This window comes from Scyliorhinus torazame, chromosome 4, assembly GCF_047496885.1.
Source record: "Scyliorhinus torazame isolate Kashiwa2021f chromosome 4, sScyTor2.1, whole genome shotgun sequence".
NCBI lineage: Eukaryota > Metazoa > Chordata > Chondrichthyes > Carcharhiniformes > Scyliorhinidae > Scyliorhinus > Scyliorhinus torazame.
Window position 1 is genome coordinate 46,608,566 of NC_092710.1, and position 23,108 is coordinate 46,631,673.

Consider the following 23,108-nt stretch of genomic DNA (forward strand, 5'->3'; position numbering starts at 1 on the left):
CAGGTTACTTGTTTTGACAGAAAGGTGTAAAGGAACGCTGATATTTGAACTAAGGATCCCCTGTTTACCAGACAGGCACTTTAACATCTAAGCCACAGCCCTACTGGCAGACCAGCTCTGCAAGTTTGGAGCAGATTTCCATTATTTTGATTACCGCTCAATATTGTTGATTTCTCATGCTGACTTTGCGAGTGCAAATTTCATTGGCACTGGACTTTTGAAACTGCAAAAATTGCTGTTATTTCTGAAAGTTATTAGATTATAGCATTCTGCAGGGAGAAGTTAACAAACAGGAAATATTTTGTGAATTGGAAGTAATTAAACATGACCACAAAACTATTGTGATACAATGCAGGACAAGACCAGGAGAGAGTTTTTACATTAACTGAAAATCTAGCAGAAATTGTTGAAAGTTGTCGACGGCAATTGCAATTTGGCAAACACGACGTTGTCACGGTTCATCCAGTTTCCCAAAATCACCCTGCATTCTTTATACTTTTTTCCTTTCGTTCATTGGGAACAAAAACACCTTGAGACAAAGTTGAAGCCCAGGCAGGGACTGAAACCCATCGATCTTCAGATTAAAAGTCAGATGCTCTACCGACTGCGCTTCTAGGGCCCATTCCAAACGCAGTCTTATAGCTCACTTCAAAGTCTCATATTGTATATTTTGAATTTCCGTCAATGGTAATTCAGCCTCACCAGCACATTTCCCTCGCAAGCAGACCGGCAGCCTCCCTTTGGCTTCCTTTCTCAAATTCTTCAGCTTGTTCTCGCTTTTTACCAGTGACTTGTGATGTGACAACTGTTTACCCAGGGACCTGCACTGGGACTTCAAGACTTTGAAGATTACGTTTAGTTCGGTGAGATCTGAGTGGGAAGCTACAGAGACAAAGATTGTATTTTGAGAGAGGGAATAAAAGGTATCATCTGGTGTTTGTTGTGGCAGTGTGTGAACGTAAATAAATTCATCTAGTAAACTAGCAAATTATGCAAATCGCAAAGTTTCAGGATATAAATAGATCTGTCAGCACCACATCATCATGGAAAATAACCCCATCCTTTATACCGCCCGAGTCGTTCTTGCAAACGTGCAGCAACATAAATCGTTCAATATAAAAGCAAATTACTTCGGATGTAAAATCTGAAAGAAAAACAGGAAATGATGGAAAATCTCAGCGGGTCTGGCACCACCTGTGAAGAGAGAACCGAGTTAGCATTTCGAGTCCGGGTCACTCTTCGTCCCAGTAAATCAATTAATCATTCAATCGTTGCTCACAGATGTCGCTAAAAAACATTCAAAAAGTTCCTTCAGGATTACCGGAGGTAAATCCTGTCATGCATTCAAAGAAAATACTGCAGATGGTGCGAATCTGCATGAGAAGCTAAACATGATAGGATTGAAGTTCAAAAATTCAGAGGATATATGTGGAGCCAGACACAGCGTTAACATTTCAAATCCGTGTGATCCTTAATCAGAGCTGAAGTGAGGAGTAAATGCAATGGAGTAGATGAGATGGAGTAGATGAGAAAATGGAAGTTGCGTGAAAAATGGTGCTATGAAAGGTTTGACATTAGAGTAGGGAGGGCATCTTCAAGGTAAGTGCCATGGAGATTTTGCCAATAAACTCTGCATTCACCATTAAATTGGGAGCTTTTCATATCAGGTTACTTGTTTTGACAGAAAGGTATAAAGGCACTGCTGAGATTTGAACTCAGGATCTCCTGTTTACGAGACAGGCGCTTTAACCATTTAAGCCACAGCGCCTACTTGCACACCAGCTCTGCAAGTTTGGAGCAGATTTCCATTATTTTGATTACCGCTCAGTATTGTTGATTTCTCATACTGACTTTGAGAGTGCAAATTTCATTGGCACTGGACTTTTGAAACTGCAAAAATTGCTGTTATTTCTGAAAGTTATTAGATTATAGCATTCTGCAGGGAGAAGTAAACAAACAGGAAATATTTTGTGAATTGGAAGTAATTAAACATGACCACAAAACTATTGTGATACAATGCAGGACAAGACCAGGAGAGAGTTTATACATAAACTGAAAATCTAGCAGAAATTGTTGAAAGTTGTCGACGGCAATTGCAATTTGGCAAACACGACGTTGTCACGGTTCATCAACTTTCACCAAATCACCCTGCATTCTTTATTCTTTTTTCCTGTTGTTCATTGGGAACAAAGACGCCTTGAGACAAAGTTGAAGCCCAGGCAGGGACTTAAAGCCATCGATCTTCAGATTAAAAGTCAGATGCTCTACCGACTGCGCTTCCAGGGCCCATTCCAAACGCAGTCTTATAGCTCACTTCAAAGTCTCATATTGTATATTTTGAATTTCCTTCAATGGTAATTCAGCCTCACCAGCACATTTCCCTCGCAAGCAGACTGGCAGCCTCCCTTTGGCTTCCTTTCTCAAATTCTTCAGCTTGTTCTCGCTTTTTACCAGTGACTTGTGATTTGACAACTGTTTACCCAGGGACCTGCACTGGGACTTCAAGACTTTGAAGATTACGTTTAGTTCGGTGAGATCTGAGTGGGAAGCTACAGAGACAAAGATTGTATTTTGAGAGAGGGAATAAAAGATATAATCTGGTGTTTGTTGTGGCAGTGTGTGAACGTAAAAAAATTCATCGAGTAAACTAGCAAATTATGCAAATCGCAAAGTTTCAGGATATAAATAGATCTGTCAGCACCACATTATCATGGAAAATAACCCCATCCTTTATACCGCCCGAGTCGTTCTTGCAAACGTGCAGCAACATAAATCGTTCAATATAAAAGCAAATTACTGCGGATGTAAAATCTGAAAGAAAAACAGGAAATGATGGAAAATCTCAGCGGGTCTGGCACCACCTGTGAAGAGAGAACCGAGTTAACATTTCGAGTCCGGGTCACTCTTCGTCACAGTAAATCAATTAATCATTCAATCGTTGCTCACAGATGTCGCTAAAAAACATTCAAAATGTTCCTTCAGGATTACCGGAGGTAAATCCTGTCATGCATTCAAAGAAAATACTGCGGATGTTGCAAATCTGCATGAGAAGCTAAACATGATAGGATTGAAGCTCAAAAATTCAGAGGATATCTGTGGAGCCAGACACAGAGTTAACATTTCAAATCCGTGTGATCCTTAATCAGAGCTGAAGTGAGGAGTAAATGCAATGGAGTAGATGAGATGGAGTAGATGGGAAAATGGAAGTAGCGTGAAAAATGGAGCTATGAAAGGTTTAACATAAGAGTAGGGAGAGCATCTTCAAGGTTAGTGCCATGGAGATGTTGCCAATAAACTCTGCATTCACCATTAAGTTGGGAGCTTTTCATAACAGGTTACTTGTTTTGACGTAAAGGTATAAAGGCACTGCTGAGATTTGAACTCAGGATCTCCTGTTTACTAGACAGGCGCTTTAACCATCTAAGCCACAGCACCGACTGGCACACCAGCTCTGCAAGTTTGGAGCAGATTTCCATTATTTTGATTACCGCTCAGTATTGTTGATTTCTCATGCTGACTTTGAGAGTGCAAATTTCATTGGCACTGGACTTTTGAAACTGCAAAAATTGCAGTTATTTCTGAAAGTTATTAGATTATAGCATTCTGCAGGGACTAGTAAACAAACAGGAAATATTTTGTCAATTGGAAGTAATTAAACATGACCACAAAACTATAGTGGTATAATGCAGGACAAGACCAGGAGAGTGTTTTTACATTAACTGAAAATCTAGCAGAAATTGTTGAAAGTTGTCGACGGCAATTGCAATTTGGCAAACACGACGTTGTCACGGTTCATCAACTTTCACCAAATCACCCTGCATTCTTTATTCTTTTTTCCTGTTGTTCATTGGGAACAAAGACGCCTTGAGACAAAGTTGAAGCCCAGGCAGGGACTTAAACCCATCGATCTTCAGATTAAAAGTCAGATGCTCTACCGACTGCGCTTCCAAGGCCCATTCCAAACGCAGTCTTATAGCTCACTTCAAAGTCTCATATTGTATATTTTGAATTTCCTTCAATGGTAATTCAGCCTCACCAGCACATTTCCCTCGCAAGCAGATTGGCAGTCTCCCTTTGGCTTCCTTTCTCAAATTCTTCAGCTTGTACTCGCTTTTTACCAGTGACTTGTGATGTGACAACTGTTTACCCAGGGACCTGCACTGGGACTTCAAGACTTTGAAGATTACGTTTAGTTCGGTGAGATCTGAGTGGGAGGCTACAGAGACAAAGATTGTATTTTGAGAAAGGGAATAAAAGGTATCATCTGGTGTTTGTTGTGGCAGAGTGTGAACGTAAATAAATTCATCGAGTAAACTAGCAAATTATGCAAATCGCAAAGTTTCAGGATATAAATAGATCTGTCAGCACCACATCATCATGGAAAATAACCCCATCCTTTATCACGCCCGAGTCGTTCTTGCAAACGTGCAGCAACATAAATCGTTCAATATAAAAGCAAATTACCTCGGATGTAAAATCTGAAAGAAAAACAGGAAATGATGGAAAATCTCAGCGGGCCTGGCGCCATCTGTGAAGAGAGAACCGAGTTAACATTTCGAGTCCGGGTCACTCTTCGTCACAGTAAATCAATTAATCATTCAATCGTTGCTCACAGATGTCGCTAAAAAACATTCAAAATGTTCCTTCAGGATTACCGGAGGTAAATCCTGTCATGCATTGAAAGAAAATACTGCGGATGTTGCGAATCTGCATGAGAAGCTCAACATGATAGGATTGAAGCTCAAAAATTCAGAGGATATATGTGGAGCCAGACACAGCGTTAACATTTCAAATCCGTGTGATCCTTAATCAGAGGTGAAGTGAGGAGTAAATGCAATGGAGTAGATGAGATGGAGTAGATGAGAAAATGGAAGTTGCGTGAAAAATGGAGCTATGAAAGGTTTGACATCTTCAAGGTAAGTGCCATGGAGATTTTGCCAGTAAACTCTGCATTCACCATTAAATTGGGAGCTTTTCATAACAGGTTACTTGTTTTGACAGAAAGGTATGAAGGCACTGCTGAGATTTGAAATCAGGATCTCCTGTTTACTAGACAGGCGCTTCAACCATCTAAGCCACAGCGCCTACTTGCACGCCAGCTCTGCAAGTTTGGAGCAGATTTCCATTATTTTGATTACCGCTCAGTATTGTTGATTTCTCAGACTGGCTTTGAGAGTGCAAATTTCATTGGCACTGGACTTTTGAAACTGCAAAAATTGCAGTTATTTCTGAAAGTTATTAGATTATCGCATTCTGCAGGTAAAAGTAAACATACAGGAAATATGTTGTGAATTTGAAGTAATTAAACATGACCACAAAACTATTGTGATACAATGCAGGACAAGACCAGGAGAGAGTTTATACATTAACTGAAAATCTAGCAGAAATTCTTGAAAGTTGTCGACGCCAATTGCAATTTGGCAAACACAACGTTGTCACAGTTCATCCACTTTCCCAAAATCACCCTGCATTCTTTATTCTTTTTTCCTGTCGTTCATTGGGAACAAAAACGGCTTGAGACAAAGTTGAAGCCCAGGCAGGGACTTAAACACATCGATCTTCAGATTAAAAGTCAGATGCTCTACCGACTGCGCTTACAGGGCCCATTCCAAACGCAGTCTTTTTGCTCACTTCAAAGTCTCATATTGTATATTTTGAATTTCCTTCAATGGTAATTCAGCCTCACCAGCACATTTCCCTCGCAAGCAGACCGGCAGCCTCCCTTTGGCTTCCTTTCTCAAATTCTTCAGCTTGTTCTCGCTTTTTACCAGTGACTTGTGATGTGACAACTGTTTACCCAGGGACCTGCACTGGGACTTCAAGACTTTGAAGATTACGTTTAGTTCGGTGAGATCTGAGTGGGAAGCGACAGAGACAAAGATTGTATTTTGAGAGAGGGAATAAAAGGTATCATCTGGTGTTTGTTGTGGCAGTGTGTGAACGTAAATAAATTCATCGAGTAAACTAGCAAATTATGCAAATCGCAAAGTTTCAGGATATAAATAGATCTGTCAGCACCACATCATCATGGAAAATAACCCCATCCTTTATACCGCCCGAGTCGTTCTTGCAAACGTGCAGCAACATAAATCGTTCAATATAAAAGCAAATTACTGCGGATGTAAAATCTGAAAGAAAAACAGGAAATGATGGAAAATCTCAGCGGGTTTGGCACCACCTGTGAAGAGAGAACCGAGTTAACATTTCGAGTCCGGGTCACTCTTCGTCCCAGTAAATCAATTAATCATTCAATCGTTTCTCCCAGATGTCGCTAAAAAACATTCAAAAAGTTCCTTCAGGATTACCGGAGGTAAATCCTGTCATGCATTCAAAGAAAATACTGCAGATGGTGCGAATCTGCATGAGAAGCTAAACATGATAGGATTGAAGCTCAAAAATTCAGAGGATATATGTGGAGCCAGACACAGCGTTAACATTTCAAATCCGTGTGATCCTTAATCAGAGCTGAAGTGAGGAGTAAATGCAATGGAGTAGATGAGATGGAGTAGATGAGAAAATGGATGTTGCGTGAAAAATGGAGCTATGAAAGGTTTGACATCTTCAAGGTAAGTGCCATGGAGATTTTGCCAGTAAACTCTGCATTCACCATTAAATTGGGAGCTTTTCATAACAGTTGACTTGTTTTGACGTAAAGGTATAAAGGCACTGCTGAGATTTGAACTCAGGATCTCCTGTTTACTAGACAGGCGCTTCAACCATCTAAGCCACAGCGCCTACTTGCACGCCAACTCTGCAAGTTTGGAGCAGATTTCCATTATTTTGATTACCGCTCAGTATTGTTGATTTCTCATACTGACTTTGAGAGTGCAAATTTCATTGGCACTGGACTTTTGAAACAGCAAAAATTGCAGTTATTTCTGAAAGTATTAGATTATCGCATTCTGCAGGTAAAAGTAAACAAACAGGAAATATGTTGTGAATTTGAAGTAATTAAACATGACCACAAAACTATTGTGATACAATGCAGGACAAGACCAGGAGAGAGTTTATACATTAACTGAAAATCTAGCAGAAATTCTTGAAAGTTGTCGACGCCAATTGCAATTTGGCAAACACAACGTTGTCACGGTTCATCCAGTTTCCCAAAATCACCCTGCATTCTTTATTCTTTTTTCCTGTCGTTCATTGGGAACAAAAACGGCTTGAGACAAAGTTGAAGCCCAGGCAGGGACTTAAACACATCGATCTTCAGATTAAAAGTCAGATGCTCTACCGACTGCGCTTCCAGGGCCCATTCCAAACGCAGTCTTTTTGCTCACTTCAAAGTCTCATATTGTATATTTTGAATTTCCTTCAATGGTAAGTCAGCCTCACCAGCACATTTCCCTCGCAAGCAGACCGGCAGCCTCCCTTTGGCTTCCTTTCTCAAATTCTTCAGCTTGTTCTCGCTTTTTACCAGTGACTTGTGATGTGACAACTGTTTACCCAGGGACCTGCACTGGGACTTCAAGACTTTGAAGATTACGTTTAGTTCGGTGAGATCTGAGTGGGAAGCGACAGAGACAAAGATTGTATTTTGAGAGAGGGAATAAAAGGTATCATCTGGTGTTTGTTGTGGCAGTGTGTGAACGTAAATAAATTCATCTAGTAAACTAGCAAATTATGCAAATCGCAAAGTTTCAGGATATAAATAGATCTGTCAGCACCACATCATCATGGAAAATAACCCCATCCTTTATACCGCCCGAGTCGTTCTTGCAAACGTGCAGCAACATAAATCGTTCAATATAAAAGCAAATTACTGCGGATGTAAAATCTGAAAGAAAAACAGGAAATGATGGAAAATCTCAGCGGGTCTGGCACCACCTGTGAAGAGAGAACCGAGTTAACATTTCGAGTCCGGGTCACTCTTCTTCCCAGTAAATCAATTAATCATTCAATCGTTTCTCCCAGATGTCGCTAAAAAACATTCAAAAAGTTCCTTCAGGATTACCGGAGGTAAATCCTGTCATGCATTCAAAGAAAATACTGCAGATGGTGCGAATCTGCATGAGAAGCCATACATGATAGGATTGAAGTTCAAAAATTCAGAGGATATATGTGGAGCCAGACACAGCGTTAACATTTCAAATCCGTGTGATCCTTAATCAGAGCTGAAGTGAGGAGTAAATGCAATGGAGTAGATGAGATGGAGTAGATGAGAAAATGGAAGTTGCGTGAAAAATGGAGCCATGAAAGGTTTGACATAGGAGTAGGGTGGGCATTTTCAAGGTTAGTGCCATGGAGATTTTGCCAATAAACTCTGCATTCACCATTAAATTGGGAGCTTTTCATAACAGGTTACTTGTTTTGACAGAAGGTATAAAGGCACTGCTGAGATTTGAGCTCAGGATCTCCTCTTTACTAGACAGGCACTTTCACCATCTAAGCCACAGCACCTACTTGCAGACTAGCTTTGCAAGTTTGGAGCAGATTTCCATTATTTTGATTACCGCTCAGTATTGTTGATTTCTCATGCTGACTTTGAGAGTGCAAATTTCATCGGCACTGGACTTTTGAAACTGCAAAAATTGCAGTTATTTCTGAAAGTTATTAGATTATAGCATTCTGTAGGGAGAAGTAAACAAACAGGAAATATTTTGTGAATTGGAAGTAATTAAACATGACCACAAAACTACAGTGGTATAATGCAGGACAAGCGAAACATGATAGGATTTAAGCTCAAAAAATCAGAGGATATATGTGGAGCCAGAAACAGAGTTAACATTTCAAATCCGTGTGATCCTTAATCAGAGCTGAAGTGAGGGCTGTGGTAGTATGTATTAGGGGTCATGTGGGACTGGAAGCCCTAATGTCATTGGCTGACAGATCCCGGGTCCTGGTTGGCCGTTGACCTCTAGCTCCGCCCTGAAGGCGGAGTATAAGAAGCCGGAGTCCTCCCCCGCAGGCCAGTCTACTATTGAGCTGCGGGGGAACAGACACGCTTAATAAAGCCTCATCGACTTCACTCTATTCGTCTCTCGGAGTCTTTGTGCGCCACAATTTATTAAGCGTGCCTAAAAAGGACTATGGAGCTCAGGATGATCCCGGAATGCCTGAAGATCAGCCCCCACGCAGTGAACGCGGCAGCAGCCTTCAAGCACTGGCAGACTTGTTTCAAGGCCTACATCAGAACGACCACCGGCCGAGTCATAGAAGAACAAAAACTACAGGTCCTGCACTCGAGGTTAAGCACGGATATTTTCTCCCTCATCGAAGACGCGGAGGATTTCCAGATGGCGTTCGCAGCACTGAAAAGTCTCTATGTCCGCCCAGTTAACCAAATCTACGCTCGCTACCAGCTCGCGACGAGACGGCAAAGTCCCGGAGAATCGATTGACGAATTCTACGCCGCGCTGCTGATTTTGGGACGAGCCTGCAGCTGCCCTTCGGTGAACGCAAATGAACACACGGACATGTTAATGCGCGATGCTTTTGTGGCAGGTATGCACTCCTCCCAAATCCTCCAAAGACCTCTAGAAAAAGAGTCGCTAGGACTCTCAGAGGCACGGGCCCTAGCAGCCTCCCTAGACGTGGCCGCGCGGAATACCCACGCCTACGGCCCCGACCGCGTGGCAGCCCATTGGGCTCCGTACGTACCCGTCGCGACAAACCCACCCCCCCCCGGATACCCCACAGGCTTGCGCGGTCCAAACGCCAAGTCGCACCGGGGGCGCCCGCTGCTATTTCTGCGGCCAGGCGAAACACCCCCGGCAGCGCTGCCCGGCCCACGCAGCAATCTGCAAGAGCTGCGGGAAAAAGGGCCATTTCGCGGTTGTGTGCCGGTCCCGCGAGGTCGCCGCTGTCCCGGGAGAACAGGGAGCCCTGCACGCCGCTTATACTCCCCAACCCCCCCAGCACCCCATGTACGACCCGCAGGCGCAGCCACTCTGGGTCCCGACCACCGCGGTCCCGGGAGAACAGGGAGCCCTGCACGCCGCTTACGCTCCCCAACGCCCCCCCCGTTCCCACGTATGACCCGCTGGCGCTACCAATTTGGGTCCCGACCACCGCTGTCCCCAGAGATGAGGGAGCCCCGCGCGGTCCTAACACTCCCCAACCACCCCAGCGCCCCATGTGCGACCAGCAGACACCGCCATTTTGGGTCCCGGCCACCACGAGGGGAGGAAGGGCGCCGCCATCTTGGACCACCCCAGACCTGTACGACGCATGGGGGCGGCCATTTTGTCCACCCCCGCTGCCATCTTGTGACCCCCCAGCCATGTGCGATGTATGGGGGCAGCCAATTTGTTCATCCCCGATGCCATCTTGGACGGCAACAACGGACCCCAGTGTCGACGGCTCGACGGGGTCCAAGGAAGACGCTCCACTACTACAACCACGTCTCGCTTCAATAACGCTCGATCAAGCTCGGCCCCGGACACTCCAGACGACGACGACAACAGTGCTAATAAACAGGCACGAGACACCATGCCTAGTCGACTCCGGGAGCACGGAGAGCTTTATCCACCCCGACACGGTAAGACGCTGTTCCTTGACCACCTATCCCAGCGCACAAATGATTTCCCTAGCTGCAGGATCCCACTCCGTACAGATCAAAGGTTTCTGCATAGTTACCCTAACGGTGCAGGTGAGGGAATTCAAAAACTACAAACTACACGTCCTTCCCCAACTCTGCGCCCCCACATTACTGGAATTAGATTTCCAGTGCAATCTACAGAGCCTTACGTTCAAATTCGGCGGCCCAATACCCCCACTCACTATCTGCGGCCTCGCAACCCTCAAGGTGCAACCCCCGTCCTTGTTTGCGAACCTCACCCCGGATTGCAAACCCGTCGCCACTAGGAGCAGACGGTACAGCGCCCAGGACCGGACCTTCATTCGGTCCGAAGTCCAGTGGCTGCTAAAGGAAGGCATAATCCAGGCCAGCAATAGTCCCTGTAGAGCACAGGTGGTAGTAGTGAAGACAGGGGAGAAACAAAGGATGGTCATAGACTATAGCCAGACCATCAACAGGTACACACAACTAGACACGTACCCTCTCCCCCGCATATCCGACATGGTCAATCGGATTGCCCAATATAAAGTCTTCTCCACCGTGGACCTCAAGTCCGCCTACCATCAGCTCCCCATCCGCCCAAGTGACCGCAAGTACACAGCCTTTGAGGCAGACGGGCGCTTATACCATTTCCTAAGGGTCCCATTTGGCGTCACAAACGGGGTCTCGGTCTTCCAACAGGAGATGGACCGAATGGGTGATCAACATGGGTTGCGGGCCACGTTCCCGTATCTCGACAATGTAACCATCTGCGGCCACGACCAGCAGGACCACGACGCCAACCTCCAAAAATTCCTCCAGACCGCCAAAGCCTTGAACCTCACGTACAACGAGGACAAGTGCGTTTTTAGCACCAACCGGCTAGCCATTCTGGGCTATGTAGTGCGCAATGGGATAATAGGCCCCGACCCCGAACGTATACGCGCCCTCATGGAATTTCCCCTCCCGCACTGCTCAAAAGCCCTGAAACGCTGCCTGGGTTTTTTTTCATACTACGCCCAGTGGGTCCCCCAGTACACAGACAAGGCCCGCCCCCTGATACAGACCACGACCTTCCCTCTGTCGACAGAGGCTTGCCAGGCTTTCAGCCGCATCAAAGCGGATATTGCAAAGGCCACGATGCGCGCCATCGATGAGTCCCTCCCCTTCCAGGTCGAGAGCGACGCCTCCGACGTAGCTCTAGCGGCCGCCCTTAACCAAGCGGGCAGACCCATGGCCTTTTTCTCCCGAACCCTCCACGCTTCAGAAATCCGCCACTCCTCAGTGGAAAAGGAAGCCCAAGCCATAGTGGAAGCTGTGCGACATTGGAGGCATTACCTGGCCGGCAGGAGATTCACTCTCCTCACCGACCAACGGTCGGTAGCCTTCAGGTTCGATAATGCACTGCGGGGCAAAATCAAAAACGACAAGATCTTAAGGTGGAGGATCGAGCTCTCCACCTTCAACTACGAGATCTTGAATCGTCCCGGAAAGCTGAACGAGCCGTCCGATGCCCTATCCCGCGGCACATGTGCCAACGCACGTATTAACCGCCTCCAAACCCTCCACGAGGACCTCTGCCACCCGGGGGTCACTCGATTTTTCCACTTTATCAAGTCCCGCAACCTCCCATACTCTTTAGAGGAGGTCCGTACAGTCACAAGGGACTGCCACATCTGCGCAGAATGCAAACCGCATTTTTTCAGGCCGGATGGTGCGCACCTGATTCAGGCTTCCCGCCCCTTTGAACGCCTTAGTCTGGATTTCAAAGGGCCCCTCCCCTCCACCGACCGCAGCACATACTTCCTTAATGTGGTGGACGAGTACTCCCGCTTCCCATTCGCCATCCCCTGCTCTGACATGACCGCGGCCACAGTCATTAAAGCCCTGAACACCATCTTCACACTGTTCGGTTGCCCCGCATACGTCCACAGCGACAGGGGGTCCTCTTTCATGAGTGACGAGCTGCGCCAGTTCCTGCTCAGCAAGGGCATAGCCTCAAGCAGGACGACCAGCTACAACCCCCGGGGGAACGGGCAAGTAGAGAGGGAGAACGGCACGGTCTGGAAGACCGTCCTACTGGCCCTACGGTCCAGGGACCTCCCAGTTTCACGGTGGCAGGAGGTCCTCCCGGACGCTCTCCATTCCATCCGGTCGTTATTATGTACGAGCACTAATCAAACGCCTCATGAGCGTCTCCTCGTCTTCCCTAGGAAGTCCTCCTCTGGAAAGTCGCTGCCGACCTGGCTGGCGGCCCCAGGACCCATCTTGCTCCGAAAGCATGTGCGGGCACACAAGGCGGACCCGTTGGTCAAAAGGGTTCACCTCCTCCACGCGAACCCGCAGTACGCTTACGTGGAGTACCCCGACGGCCGACAGGACACGGTCTCCCTGCGGGATCTGGCGCCCGCCGGCAACACACACACCCCCCCGACACCATTCACCCAACCCCCCACTTCCTGCCACCGCCGCGCCCCGCGACCGCCCCCTTCCCAGGAGGATCGGTTCCCCTCCCCTCAGGCCCGACCAAGAATAAAGCCCAAGCTGAAACCGTAAGGCTCCCGGAGACGACAACACCGGAAAAAGCACCACCACCACCAGCGGGGCCGAGGCGATCGACACGGACGACCAGACCGCCCGACCGATTCGTGGCGTCGATCTAAATCAATATATGGACTTTTCACAAGAACATTTTGCTTTTTCTCCCGATACCTTCTGTAAATAGTTGAAACAGGACAAAATTGTACATACTGTATTACCATATGAATGTTTTTTCCTCCCAGGACCAGCCCTGTAAAACCTTACCACCATGCGAAGCATCACCCCGCCGGGTTCAATTTTGACAAGGGGTGAATGTGGTAGTATGCATTAGGGGCCATGTGGGACTGGAAGGCCTAATGTCATTGGCTGACAGATCCCGGGTCCTGGTTGGCCGTTGACCTCTAGCTCCGCCCTGAAGGCGGAGTATAAGAAGCCGGAGTCCTCCCCCGCAGGCCAGTCTACTATTGAGCTGCGGGGGAACAGACACGCTTAATAAAGCCTCATCGACTTCACTCTATTCGTCTCTCGGAGTCTTTGTGCGCCACAAGGAGCAAATGCAATGGAGTAGATGAGAAAATGGAAGTTGCGTGAAAAATGAAGCTATGAAAGGTTTGACATAAGAGTAGGGAGGGCACTTCAAGGTTAGTGCCATGGAGATTTTGCCAATAAACTCAGCATTCACCATTAAATTGGGAGCTTTTCATAACAGGTTACTTGTTTTGACGTAAAGGTATAAAGGAACTGCTGAGATTTGAACTCAGGATCCCCTATTTACTAAACAGGCGCTTTAACCATTTTTAGTTTCTGATGCACATTCACAACATGTGCAGTATTTTCCTTTGAATGCACAACAGGATTGACCTCAGGAAATCCAGAAGGAACATTTTGAATGTTTGTCAGCGATGTCTTTGAGCAAAGATTGAACGATTAAATGATTTACTCTGATAAAGAGTGACCCAGCCTCGAAACGTTAGCTCGGTTCTCTCTTCACAGATGCTGCCAGACCCACTGAGATTTTCCATTATTTCCTGTTTTTTTTCAGATTTCACATCTGCAGTAATTTGCCTTTTTATTGGACGATATATGTTGCTGCATGTCAGCAAGAACGATTTGGGCGGGACAAAGGATGGGGCGTTTTCCATGAAGATGTGGCGTTGACAGATCTATTTACACCCTGAAACTTTGCGATTTGCATAATTTGTTACTTTTCTAGATGAGCTTACTTGCGTTCACTCTCTGCCACAACAAACAACAGATGACACCCTTTATTCCCTCTCTTAAAATACAATCTGTATCTCTGCAACTTCCCACTGATATCTCAGTGAACTAAACGTAATCATCAATGTCTTGAAGTCCCAGTGCATGTCCCTGGGTAACAACAGTTGTCACATCACAGGTCACTGGTAAAATGCGAGTCCAAGTTGAAGAATTTGAGAAAGAAAGCCGAAGGGAGGCTGCCGGTCTGCTTGCGAGGGAAATGAGCTGGAGAGGCTGAATGACCAGTGAAGGAAATTCAAAAGATACAATATGAGACTTTGACGTGAGCTATGAGAGAACTGTTGAAATGGGCCCTGGTAGCTCAGTCGGTAAAGCATCATGAAGATGTGGCGTTGACAGATCTATTTACACCCTGTGTAGAGGGTTCCATCTCTGCTACTCCACTACTGGGCCGATATCAGGGGTTTGAGTATCTGTGTGTGTCTCTCTCCAGCTGGCACTGAAACATCAGAGGCCAGGGGATGCCGCACTGGGACACCTCCACGGAAGAGAGCACTGAATCAAGCCTGCCGTTTATCCCTAACCGGAAGCCTGAGGCTTATATCACACAGATATCCAGACCCCCACCAATGCCCAGGTGATTCTCTCTCTTGCCGGTGGTGCAACACCCACCCGGTTCCTACTTCGCTGGAGTAGCTTTCCCAAGAGAGAGAATAGGACACTGCTGTTTATTACCTAACCAGCAGCCTGTCCTAAGTGAACGGGTTCGAATCGTTCAAGATGACCCTAGATTCTCGACCCCGGAACTAAGGTGAGGAATATCTTAGCAATGACTTGGTCAGAGATCACTGGTGAGAGATTGAAGAATTGAAACGACTCCAATTATCAGCAAATCGAGGTTTATTGCAAAACCCAGGTCGAAATCATCAAACAGAAGAAATTATAATAAAATCTTAAACTCTAACACAAACTAAGTCTATTCAGGAAGTACTATAACGGACACAACGTAAAATCTTATTGTTACACAGGTTTAGCAGTGGCACAAAACACAAATCAAGCCCCTGCCCCAAAGCCTCAACCACTATCAAAGTCAAGGGAGTTTCGCAAGCTGCTGCAGGGTACTTACAGTCACAGGCTGCAGGAGGTCAAGTCGAAGGTGGAGAGGTCAAGCCAAGAGAGCCTCAATCCCAACACAGCCCCTTTTATATCCGTTTTACCTGGCTTTTTCCTGTGTTCGGCCAGCCCCTTTTGCAATGAATTGGTAAGGTTTAAAGTTCCCGCTGGCCCCGCCCCCTTTGAGCCGGGCAGACCTGTTGACTTCCGGGTTCTCCTCGCAGGTCCGCTCCTTCCAGCCAGGCAGACCTGTCCCGATTTGAATTTGGCGCCGACTCCGCCCCCTCCACCCAGTGAGTTCCTGCCGGTGGCTTCTGTCAAGATTGGAGTACCTCCCCCAGGTCCGCCTCCAACTTGGTTTTTTTCTACCGTTTGTCTTCAAGGGGCTTTTCCAGCGCAATATACTGAGCCCAGACTGTCTGCTTTTTGGGATAACAAGGTTAAGCTCTCTTGTGAAGATTTTCAAAGTCTTCCATCTGCTCTGGAGATCGCTGCTATGTTGATGGGGTGTTGATTGGATTCTGCTCTGGTGGAGGCCAAGTCATTTGCATCTGCATGGGGCTATGACCATCCCATTGTCCTGCTTGCAGGCAGGCCCCTTTGTATTCCCGTGCCCCTTTGTCTGTGTTTTAATCTTATCTAGTTGTCTGGCTCCTTCTTCCTTGTAGCTCCGGGGAGGGGGGGTTTGTAAATACCTATGCCCCTACTCAGCTCAGCGGACCAAGCCTGCTGGGAAATTTGGTTACGTTCCTTTGGCTGAAAAGTGTCCAGTTTACAGTCTCTGGATTTTATACTTGGGCAGTCCAAAAAGGGCCGAATTGCCCGAAAACCTTACAACTGACACTTTGAGATTTGCATAATTTGCTACTCTACTCTATGAGCTTACTTGCGTTCACACTCTGCCACAACAAACAACAGATGACACGCTTTATTCCCTCTCTCAAAATACAATCTGTATCTCTGCAGCTTCGCACTGATATCTCAGCGAACTAAACGTAATCTTCAATATCTTGAAGTCCCAGTGCATGTCCCTGGGTAACAACAGTTGTCACATCACAGGTCATTGGTAAAATGCGAGTCCAAGTTGAAGAATTTGAGAAAGAAAGCCGAAGGGAGGCTGCCGGTCTGCTTGCGAGGGAAATGAGCTGGAGAGGCTGAATTACCAGTGAAGGAAATTCAAAAGATACAATATGAGACTTTGACGTGAGCTATGAGAGCATTTTTGGAATGGGCCCTGGTAGCTCAGTCGGTAGAGCATCAGACTTTTAATCTGAGGGTCCAGGGTTCAAGTCCCTGTCAGGGTTTTGATTTTGGCTCAAGGCATTTGCTTCCCAATGAACGGTCGGAAATAAAAATAAAGAATGCAGGATGCTTTATGGAAAGTGGAAGAACCGTGACAACATCGTGTTTGCCAAATTGCAACAGCCGTCCAGAATTTTCAAGAATTTTTGCTAGATTTTCATTGCATGTAAAAACTCTCTCCTGGTCTTGTCCTGCATTGTACCACTGTAGTTTTCTGGCCATGTTTAATCACTTCCCAATTCGCAAAATATTTCCTGTTTGTATACTTCTTTCCTGCAGAACTGCTTTTAAATTAATAACTTTCAGAAATAACTGCAATTTTTGCAATTTCAAAAGCCCAGTGCCGATCAATATTTTTAAAAAATATATATATTTTCTGAAATTTTTTTTTCTCAACAACATTTTTCCCTCTTACAAAACAAACGTAACGATAACAAAATAGAAATTTTTAACAATACAAAAGTAACAAAACCCCATTATCTATTGACCTAGACTAAACTAAACCCCCCCCTCCCCCCTCTCCCCCCTCCCCCCCTCTCCCCCCTCCCCCCCCACTCCCCCTGGGTTGCTGCTGGTCATCTGTCTTCCCTCTAACGTTCCCTTAGGTAGTCGAAAAATGGCTGCCACCGCCTGGTGAACCCTTGAGCCGATCCTCTCAGGGCAAACTTTATCTGCTCCAGTTTAATAAACCCCGCTATTTACCCAGGCCTCCAGTCCGGGGGGTTTCGCCTCCTTCCACATAAGTAGGATCCTGCGCCGGGCTACTAGGGACGCAAAGGCCATGACGTCGGCCTCTTTCGCCTCCTGCACTCCCGGCTCGTCCGCAACTCCAAATAGAGCTAGCCCCCAGCTTGGTTTGACCCGGGCATTCACCACCTGCGAGATCACTCCCGTCACTCCCTTCCAATATCCTTCCAGTGCCGGGCACGCCCAAAACATATGTGTGTGGTTTGCCGGGCTCCCGTCACACCTCCCACATCTGTTCTCCACTCCAAAGAACCTGCTCAATCTTGCCCCCGTTATGTGTGCTCTATGTAGCACCTTAAATTGAATCAGGCTAAGCCTGGCGCATGAGGAAGAGGAGTTTACCCTGCTTAGGGCATCAGCCCACATACCCTCTTCTAGCTCCTCCCCAAATTCTTCTTCCCACTTTCCCTTTAGTTCTCCCACCGACTCCTCCCCCTCTTCCCTCATCTCTCTGTAAATCTCTGACACCTTGCCCTCTCCGACCCACACCCCTGAAAGCACCCTGTCCTGTATCCCCTGTGTCGGGAGCAACGGAAATTCCCTCACCTGTTGTCTAATAAACGCCCTCACCTGCATATATCTCAAGAAATTTCCCCGGGGTAACTTATACTTTTCCTCCAATGCTCCCAAGCTCGCAAAAGTCCCATCTATGAATAAATCTCCCACCTTCCTAATTCCCAACTGGTACCAGCTCTGAAATCCTCCATCCATTCTTCCTGGGGCGAACCTATGGTTGTTCCTGATAGGGGACCCCACCAGGGCTCCCCGCACCCCTCTCTGTCACCTCCACTGTCCCCATATGATCAGTGTTGCCGCCACCACCGGGTTCGTGGTAAACTTTTTAGGTGAGCGCGGTAGCGGTGCCGTCACCAGCGCCTCTAAACTCGTCCCTTTACAGGACTTTCTCTCCAGTCTTTTCCACGCCGCTCCCTCACCCTCCATCATCCATCTACGTATCATTGCCACATTGGCGGCCCAATAATAATCTCCTAAGTTCGGTAGTGCCAGTCCTCCTCTGTCCCTACTACGCTGAAGGAACCCCCTCCTTACTCTCGGAACTTTCCCTGCCCACACAAAGCTCGTAATGCTCCTATCTATTTTATTAAAAAAGGTCCTGGTGATTAGTAGAGGGAGACATTGAAATACAAATAAGAACCTCGGGAGGACCATCATCTTAATTGCTTGCACCCTGCCCGCCAGTGATAAAGGCTGCATGTCCCACCTCTTGAAGTCCTCCTCCATTTGTTCTACCAGCCGTGTCAAATTAAGTCTGTGCAAGGTTCCCCAGCTCCTAGCGATCTGAATCCCCAGGTATCGGAGGTTTCTTTCCACTTTCCTTAGCGGTAAGCCTTCTATCCCTCGACTCTGGTCCCCTGGATGTATCACAAATAATTCACTCTTCCCCATGTTTAGCCTATACCCCGAGAATTCCCCGAACCTCCTCAAAATTCGCATAACCTCGATCATCCCCCCCCCCCCCCCCGTTGGGTCCGACACGTATAACAATAGGTCATCCGCGTATAACGAGACTCGATGTTCTTCTCCCCCTCTAATCACCCCTCTCCATTTCCTGGAGTCTCTCAACGCCATGGCCAGAGGTTCAATTGCCAACGCAAACAACAATGGAGACAGCGGGCATCCCTGTCTTGTTCCCCTATATAATCGGAAATACTCCGATCTATGTCGACCTGTAACTACGCTTGCCGTTGGTGCCCCATAAAGAAGTCTAGCCAGCGAATTAACCCGTTTCCAAACCCAAACCTCCTTAACACTTCCCATAAATACTCCCACTCCACCCTATCAAATGCCTTCTCTGCGTCCATTGCCGCCACTATCTCTGCCTCCCCCTCCACTGGGGGCATCATTATCACCCCTAATAGTCGTCGCACGTTAACATTCAGTTGTCTCTCTTTTACGAACCCTGTCTGGTCTTCGTGCACCACCCCTGGGACACAGTCCTCTATCCTCGATGCCAGTACCTTTGCAGCAACTTGGCGTCCACGTTCAATAGTGAAATAGGTCTATAGGACCCGCACTGCAACGGATCTTTGTCTCTCTTCAAAATTAGCGATATCGTCACCTCCGACATCGTCGGGGTTAGAGTCCCCCCTTCCCTGGCCTCATTGAACATCCTCGCCATCAACGGGGCCAACAAGTCCACATATTTTCTGTAGTATCCCACCGGGAACCCATCCGGCCCCGGAGCCTTCCCTGCTTGCATGCTTCCCAGTCCCTTAATAACCTCGTCCACCTCAATCGGCGCCCCCAGGCCTGCCACCACCTGCTGCTCCACTTTCGGGAACTTCAATTGGTCCAGGAACTGCCGTATCCCCTCCTCTCCCTCTAGGGGTTGAGACCTATACAGTTCCTCATAAAAGGTCTTAAACACCACATTTATCTTTCCTGGCCTTCGTTCAGTGTCTCCCCTTTCATCCCTAATTCCTCCTATCTCCCTCGCTGCTGCCCTCTTTCGCAGTTGGTGCGCCAACAGGCGACTAGCCTTTTCCCCATATTCGTACCTCCTCCCCTGTGCCTTCCTCCACAGTACCTCCGCCTATCTGGTGGTCAGAAGGTCAAACTCGGTCTGGAGTCGTCTCCTCTCCCTGTATAGCTCCTCCTCCGGGGTCTCTGCAAATTCCCTGTCCACCCTTAAAATTTCCCCCAGTAATCTATCCCTTTCCTTGGCCTCTGTTTTCCTTTTGTGGGCCCCAATAGAAATCAGCTCTCCTCTGACCACCGCTTTTAGTGCTTCCCAGACCACTCCCACAGGGACCTCGCCGTCGTCATTGACCTCCAGGTATCTCTCAATACACCCCCTCACTCCTGCACACACCCCCTCATTCGTCTTCAGTCCCACGTCTAATCGCCAGAGTGTTCTCTGCTCCCTGTCCTCTCCTACTTCCAGGTCCACCCAATGTGGGGCATGATCCGAAACCGCTATGGCTGAGTATTCAGCTTCTTCCACCCTCGAGATCAACGACCTTCCGAAAACAAAAAAATCTATCCGGGAGTACACTTTATGGACGTGGGAGGAGAAGGAATACTCCCTAGCCCTAGGTCTAAGAAATCGCCGTGGATCCACTCCCCCCATTTGGTCCATAAAGAATAGTTTTATAGTGGTCCCTGGTAGCTCAGTCGGTAGAGCATCAGACTTTTAATCTGAGGGTCCAGGGTTCTAGTCCCCGTCAGGGTTTTGATTTTGTCTCAAGGCGTTTGCTTCCCAATGAAAGGGCGGAAATAAAAATAAAGAATGCAGGATGCTTTATGGAAAGTGGAAGAACCGTGACAATGTCGTGTTTGTAAAATTGCAACAGCCGTCCAGAATTTTCAAGAATTTTTGCTAGATTTTCAGTTAACGTAAAAACTCTCTCCTGTTCTTATCCAGCATGATACCACTGTAGTTTTCTGGCCATGTTTAATAATTTCCCAATTCGCAAAATATTTCCTGTTTGTATACTTCTTTCCTGCAGAACTGCTTTTAAATTAATAACTTTCAGAAATAACTGCAATTTTTCAGTTTCAAAAGCCCAGTGCCGATGAATATTTTAATTTGCACTCTTAAAATCAGCAGGAGAAATCAACAATACTGATGTTTAATCAAAACAATTGAAATCTGTTCTACACTTGCAAAGCTGTCTTGCAGCTTGGTGCTGTGGCTTAGATGGTTAAAGCGTGTTTTGTAAACAGGAGATCCTGAGTTCAAAACTCAATAGTACCTTTATACATTCAGGTCAAAGTATGTTTCCTGTGAAGAATGGTGAACATATTAAATGTTGACAACATTTCTGAGGTCCTGACCTTCAAGATTGCTTTCCCCTGTTTTATGTCAAACTTGATTCAAACTTCCATATCTCCCATTTTTCACGCAACTTCCATTTTCCTCATCTACTCCATTGCATGTAACCTCGCATCAGCTCTGAATAAGGATCACACGGATTTGAAACATTAACTTTGTGTTTGGCTCCACAGGCATCCTCAAATTTTATGAACTTTCATCCAAGCATTTTTAGTTTCTCATGCAGATTCACAATATGTGCAGTATTTTCCTTTGAATGCACGACAGGATTGACCTCAGGAAATCCAGTAGGAATATTTTGAATGTTTGTCAGCGATGTCTATGAGCAAAGATTGAATGATTAAATGATTTACTCTGATGAAGAGTGACCCAACTTCGAAACGTTAGCTCGGTTCTCCCTTCACAGATGCTGTCAGACCCACTGAGATTTTCCATCATTTCCTGTTTTAATTCAGATTTCACATCCGCAGTAATTTGCTTTTTTATTGGACGATATATGTTGCTGCATGTTAGCAAGAACGATTCGGGCGGGATAAATTGTTGGGCATTTTCCATGAAGATGTGGTGTTGACAGATCTATTTACACCCTGAAATTTGCGATTTGCATAATTTGCTACTTTACTAGATGAGCTTACTTGCGTTCACACTCTGCCACAACAAACAACAGATGACACGCTTTATTCCCTCTCTCAAAATACAACCTGTATCTCTCCAGCTTCCCACTCACATCTCAGCAAACTAAACATAATCTTCAATGTTGTGAAGTCCCAGTGCATGTCCCTGGGTAACAACAGTTGTCACATCACAGGTCATTGGTAAAATGCGAGTCCAAGTTGAAGAATTTGAGAAAGAAGGCCGAAGGGAGGCTGCCAGTCTACTTGCGAGGGAAATGAGCTGGAGAGGCTGAATGACCAGTGAAGGAAATTCAAAAGATACAATATGAGACTTTGAAGTCAGCTATGAGAATATTTTTATAATGGGCCCTGGTAGCTCAGTAGGTAGAGCATCAGGCTTTTAATCTGAGGGTCCAGGGTTCAAGTCGCTGTCAGGGTTATGAATTTGGCTCAAGGCGTTTGCTTCCCAATGAACGGTCGGAAATAAAAATAAAGAATGCAGGATGCTTTATGGAAAGTGGAAGAACCGCGACAACGTCGTGTTTGCCAAATTGCAACAGCCGTCCAGAATTTTCAAGAATTTTTGCTAGATTTTCAGTTAACGTAAAAACTCTCTCCTGTTCTTATCCAGCATTATACCACTATAGTTTTCTGGCCATTTTTCTCCCCTGTGATTGTCCCCCTCTCGAACAGATATACCCCTTTAGATACTGTCGGGGGGGATAGCCTATCAGGCGAAAACAGCAGCAGCCAGAGCAGTGGCACCACGGCTGGCTCTGATGTTCAGAAGGGAGGGTCAAAGCGCAGAAGAGTAATAGTAATAGGGGACTCTATAGTCAGGGGCACAGATAGGCGCTTCTGTGGACGTCAAAGAGACTCCAGGATGGTATGTTGCCTCCCTGGTGCCAGGGTCCAGGATGTCTCCGAACGGGTAGAGGGAATCCTCAAGGGGGAGGGCAAACAGGCAGAGGTCGTTGTACATATTGGTACTAACGACATAGGCAGGAAGGGGCATGAGGTCCTGCAGCAGGAGTTCAGGGAGCTAGGCAGAAAGTTAAAAGACTGGACCTCGAGGGTTGTAATCTCGGGATTACTCCCTGTGCCACGTGCCAGTGAGGCTAGAAATAGGAAGATAGAGCAGATAAACACGTGGCTAAACAGCTGGTGTAGGAGGGAGGGTTTCCATTATCTGGACCACTGGGAGCTCTTCCGGGGCAGGTGTGACCTGTATAAGAAGGACGGGTTGCATCTAAACCGGAGAGGCATAAATATCCTGGCC

At 46.7% G+C, this 23,108-nt stretch overlaps 5 non-coding genes across 5 annotated transcripts; 1 reads left to right on the plus strand and 4 right to left on the minus strand.

The window, feature by feature from the left end:
• Positions 1-1,694: 1,694 nt before the first annotated feature.
• On the minus strand, positions 1,695-1,768 carry trnat-cgu (transfer RNA threonine (anticodon CGU)). Its single transcript has one exon. It is a non-coding gene; the product is annotated as a tRNA-Thr (tRNA).
• A 1,593-nt stretch (positions 1,769-3,361) lies between these two features.
• On the minus strand, positions 3,362-3,435 carry trnat-agu (transfer RNA threonine (anticodon AGU)). Its single transcript has one exon. It is a non-coding gene; the product is annotated as a tRNA-Thr (tRNA).
• Positions 3,436-5,011: 1,576 nt separating this feature from the next.
• trnat-agu (transfer RNA threonine (anticodon AGU)) lies at positions 5,012-5,085 on the minus strand. The gene has a single exon. It is a non-coding gene; the product is annotated as a tRNA-Thr (tRNA).
• A 1,576-nt stretch (positions 5,086-6,661) lies between these two features.
• On the minus strand, positions 6,662-6,735 carry trnat-agu (transfer RNA threonine (anticodon AGU)). Its single transcript has one exon. It is a non-coding gene; the product is annotated as a tRNA-Thr (tRNA).
• A 9,866-nt stretch (positions 6,736-16,601) lies between these two features.
• trnak-uuu (transfer RNA lysine (anticodon UUU)) lies at positions 16,602-16,674 on the plus strand. The gene has a single exon. It is a non-coding gene; the product is annotated as a tRNA-Lys (tRNA).
• The last annotated feature ends 6,434 nt before the right edge of the window (positions 16,675-23,108 follow it).